The following is a 5,494-nucleotide window of genomic DNA, read 5'->3' on the forward strand; positions in this document are numbered from 1 at the left end:
CCTTATACTTCCTTGGCAAGATTCTTGCCAAACTGGGCTAAGCAGGCTGAGGACAGGTCCAAGATGAAGCCTAATTGAAAAGAGGACTAAAATTGGTCAGTGAGACAGTCTTCATCGAAACTCACATATCAAAGTCAGCATGTCCAAATTGGAGCTCTTTTTTCCCCCTCCTAAATCTGTTTCTCCCCAGCCTTTCATTTTATTTAAGGATACCACCAACCATCTTGTTGCTTATATAAAAGTCTCTGAAGTCTGATCCATTAGGAAATCCTGTGAGTGCTACTCAACAAGTATAGTTTGAACTCTCTACCTTCAATGACATAACCCTAATTCACAATACTATCAGTTCTCACATTGTTTTCTACACTTGCCTCCTTCCTGGTCTTTCTTATTCCATTCCCACCACCCCAACCTCCCAGTGAGAAAGTGTTTTAAGTGTAAACCAAACTCTGCTCAGACTTTTTAATGGCGTATGCAAGGAGAATAACAGCCAACATATTATTGAGCCTGAAAAGACCCTGCACAATTTGACTCCAACCCAGCCTCCAATATCAATTTCTTTCTACAGTCTCTTCTTCACTTTTGATGCTCTGAATATGCAGCCTCCTTAGTATTTTCATTAATATTCAACAAGCTTTGCATTTGCTGTTCCTTCCTCCTGAAAGTCTTACCTTGGCTTTTTGCAAAGATCCCTGACTTCCTATCATTCATGTCATAATTTAAATTAAAATACCAGGCAACTTTTTGTATCTGCTTTATTCTGCAGATTAAGATTTCTAGATTCTTCCTCCTCTCAATACCTATCACACCCATCTTAGTCACCTTGGGCTACCAGAAAAAAAGTACCATGGACTGGGAGGCTTAACAACAGATATTTATTCTCTCACAAGTTTGAATGCTGGGAGTCCAAGATCAAGATGCCAGTATGATTGGGTTCTTGTCAGAGCCTTTTTCCTGGTTTGCAGACTGTTGCCTTCTCACTGTATCTTCACATAGAAGAGAGAAAGAAAGCCCTGGTGTCTCCTCCTCTTCTTATAAAGGCATATTCCATCAGGATGACTCCGCCTTCATGACCTTATCTAAGCTTAATTACCTTCCAAAGGCCCCACTAAATACCATCACACTGAGTATTAGAGCTTCAATATATGATTTTGGGGGGAACATAAATGTTTGGTCCATAACAGCCCAAGTTAATAAAATTAAAAAGATATGAAATCCCATCTCATTTAGACCAAACTAAAAATAAGGATTGCATATTAAATATTAATAATTAAACCCTCAAGTTTTCAAATTGCATTCAATCACATTTGAATGTGAATGAATCACATTTGAATCACATAGCAAAATTGTACAGCTACCCTTAGCATTCAGTACACATACACATATACATGTATGAACACCCATTTCCTCTGATCTTACTCTACATTCTCTGTAAACTCATTCCAAGGAATAGGCAATGTCTTTCCTGCTACTCCAGGATTAGTAAACTGGTATTATCTCTCTCTCTCTCTCTCTCTCTCCCCATCTAGATGTAGATAGGTATAGATATAGATATAAATATCTACGTGTGTGTGTGTGTGTGTGTGTGTGTGTGTGTGAGGGGGGGGGAGATTCTGTTTTTTTTTTTTCAAGTTTCATTGAGAAATAAATGACATACATCACTGTATCAGTTTAAGGCATACAACATAATAGTTTGATTTACAAATATTACAAATATGATTACTACAGTAGGTTCAGCTAATATCCATCTTCTTATATGGATACAATAAAAGGAAAAGAAAGAAGGGGAAAAATGTTTCTCCTTGTTGTGAGAACTCTGAGGATTTACTTTCTTGTGTATATCACACAGCACTGTTAGGCATAGTCATCATGCACATTACATCCCTAGTGTTCATTTACCTTACATTTGTAAATTTGTACCTTTTGACCACCTTCTGTTAATTTCCCCCAATTGGTTGTTTTAATAAACCAATTCAATACAAGATTTAACTTGGAACATTGATGTATTTTTATTAGATAACACATGTGAATAATCACCTTACCCAAATAAGAACTGTTAGGTATATTTATAGGGAGAAGGTAAACAATGACTTAATAATTTTAACCATCATTACAATAATGACTCTGTTTACTCTTTTTTTTTTTTTTACTAGGCAAAGAACTTTATTAATCTTGTCTCAAACTTTATTCCCAGGCTTCTTCAGCTTAATTAGCTGCAAAGAATGAATTGTGTATAAGCAAAAACTGAAAAGAGCTGCAGTATCCAAGAGGCTTGGGCTTAAAAATATTAGAGATCTAGAATTTATCAGATCCATGAACAAAATTTTTAAAAAGCAGTCATAATATAAAATAGCAGCTCCCAGTAACTTCTTCAAGTTTTATCTTCAGAAGTTGACTCATCTCCGTTTGCTTCATTCTTGGAAGCGTCATCAAAATTCTCCATAAGATCTGGAACTTCATCATCATTATCCTCTCCAGTAGCAAGTGGTGCCTTTCCATCCACAGATTGTTTGGGCAGAGCTTCAGCCAGCCTTCTTAACCTAGTCAGACTGTCTGCACCAAGTTGGTTTAAGATAATGGGCAGCATTTCTGTCAGCTGCTTTGTCTCAGCGCAGCCTGTAATGGTGAAAGTGTTCACTGCCAGGGATGCCGGAACTTTAGGGTTGTTAAAGTGGTCACTGTTCCGTGGTTTGTGAACATACTTCTTCAAAACCAGAGATATTGTTTACCCCTAACTTCTTTAAGGAGAACTGAAGTTTTTTTATCATCTGCTGTAGCTGTTCTATGAACCACCTTCTTCTTTCGCGAGCAGTTCCTTTCCCACCAACGCACACTTGGGCTTGCAGTTTGGTGAGTTTCTCTTGGTTCTTGATAGTTTCTTTCATCTTGTTGGAGCGGAAACAGGACCGCGCCTGGGACTAGGGTTGGCGCTCAGGGGGTCTCGGGTGGGCCAGCTGAAATTAGGCGCCTAATTCTGTTTATTCTTCTGCAAGTATCATCCTAAACACTTTTACATCGCATTTTTTGTTTGCTTTAAATTGTTCAGTACACACACAGGTACACAGAAACACAATGAAGCAGGGGCTACTAGGAAATATTACTTTTAATTAATGAATAATTTAGAACGTACAATAGGTTTCTGTTGCCTTTCTGTTATTGATTTCTAGTTTTATTCCATTATCATCAGAGAATACACTCTGTGGGATGCCAGTTCTTTTAAGTTTATTGAGGCTTGTTTTAGGATACAAAATATGACCTATCTTGGTGAATGTCTTATTGGTGCCTAAAACAAAATTGTGTATTCTCCTGTTGTTGAGTGGATTGTTCAATATATATATCAATTAGATACTATTTATTGATTGTGTTCTTCAGATCATCTATGTCCTTTTTAATTTTCTTGTTAGTAGTTTTATCAGTTTCCAAGAGGGGTGTTGAAAACTGTAATTGTGGATTTGTTTATTTCTCTTTTCAACTCAGTTTTTATGTATTTTTTAAGTTTTATTTTTTAGTGTGTACACTTTTATGTCTTCCTGCTGAATTGAACTTTTATCATTATTTAATGTCCTTCTATGTCTCTTATAATTTTATTTGTTCTATGGTCTAATATACATATAGGTGTATATATATATATATATATATAGCCATTTACGTTTGTTTTAAATTAATGTTTTAAATTAATGTTACATGGCATTTATTTTTTCCATTCTTTTACTTTCAATTTGTCAATATCATTGAATTTGTAGTGAGCTTCTTATAATTTGAATATATATGGGACAATTTTTAAAATCCAATGTCTGGTTTTTGATTTGTGTATTTATATCTTATACATCTAAAGTGATTACTGATACGTTAGTGCTTTACTCTGCCATTTTTATTATTTTCTTTATTTCTTGTTTCCTCTATTCAAGACTTCCTGTGTGTTACTTGAGTAGTTTTTTTAAAGATTTTGTCTTGTTTTATCCGCAGATATTCCTCAATTTATGATAGGGTTATGGCCCAATAAACCTAGTGTAATTTGAAAATATTCTAAGTTGAAAGCACAGGTAATACACCTAACCTACAGAACATAATAATTATCCTAGGCTACCTTAAATGTGCTCAGAACACTTGCTTTAGCCTAGAGTTGGACAAAATCATAAACACAAAGACTATTTTATAAGAAAGTACTGACTACCTCATGCAATTGATCGAATACTATACTGAAAGTGAAGCACAGAATAGTTGCACAGGTACAGAATGGGTCTAAGTGTATCATTGTTACCCTTGTTACTGTGTAGCTGACTGGGAGCTATGGCTTGCTGCCACTGCCCAGAATCACAAGAGACTCTACCAAACATTGCTAGCCTGGGAAAAGATCCAAATACAAAATTGAAAGTAGTTTCTGCTAAATGCATATCAGTTTTGCACCATCATAAAGTTGACATATCCGAAATTGAGCCCTCATAAGTTGGAGACCATCCGTACAGTGTTTTTGAGTATTGTATTTGCGTTGTATCTGTTGTGCTTGCTATGGGTATTACAATATACATGTGTGACAGTGCAGTCTACATGTTCTCTGTTTTACCACTTCAGGTCCAGTATGAAAATTTCATTTCCACTTATATCCCTTGACATTCTCTAGTAAAATATTATCATGATTATCAGATGTTATAAGTTTAGTTTCAACCATCCAACATGACATAAAATCCACGAGGAAAGGGCACTGTAGTGTGTGTGCGTATACTTCTGCCCTACGTACCACATTGATCCTCTGGGACTCTCTTTCATCATGTCTTTTCTGTTCAAAGAACTTCTTTCAGCCAATCTTAAAGTGGGTCTTGTAGCAAAACATTCTTTAGTTTTCCTTCATCTGAGAATTTCCTCATGTCCCCTTAATTCCTGAGGGTATAGTTTTCACCAGATACAGAATTCATAATAGGTAGTTGTTTCCTTCCAGCATTTGGAAAACTGTGTATCACTTTGTTCTGCCCTCCATGATTTCAGATGCATTCTTTGGCATTCAGTTCTCTGACATTCTTTACCTACTGGTAATACATCATTTCTCTCTAGCTGCTTTCAAGGTTTGTGGGTTTTTTGTTTTTTGTTTTTGTTTTTGCTTTTTGTTTGTTTTTTGTTTTGTTTTGTGTTTTATCCTCTCTAGCTTTTAGAAGTGTAAATATGATGTGCCTTTGGCATAGATTTCTTTGGGATTATCCTGTTTGGGATTTGGTCAACTGCCAGAATGTGTAAATTTGTGTTTTTGCCAAATTTGGAAAGTTTGCATCTATATTACTGCTTAAAATAGTATTTTAATGTCATTTTTTTTTCTTTTCCCTCTGGGATTGTGATGTTAGGAATATTGGGAATTTTGTTGTTATCCCACAGATCCTTGTAACTCCATTTCTTGTCTAGTTTCTCTTCACTGTTCAGGTTGGGTAAATTTTATGAATCTGTCCTCAAGTTCACTGATTCAGTCAACTGTCATCTCTACCACTGGGCCCTTCCATTTTGTTAT

General features: G+C 35.7%; 1 pseudogene; it reads right to left on the reverse strand.

Annotated features, from left to right (window-relative positions):
- Positions 1-2,371: 2,371 nt before the first annotated feature.
- LOC115502289 lies at positions 2,372-2,888 on the reverse strand (annotated as a pseudogene).
- Positions 2,889-5,494: the final 2,606 nt, after the last annotated feature.

Source organism: Lynx canadensis, chromosome A1 (assembly GCF_007474595.2).
Source record: "Lynx canadensis isolate LIC74 chromosome A1, mLynCan4.pri.v2, whole genome shotgun sequence".
In the NCBI taxonomy this organism is placed as follows: domain Eukaryota; kingdom Metazoa; phylum Chordata; class Mammalia; order Carnivora; family Felidae; genus Lynx; species Lynx canadensis.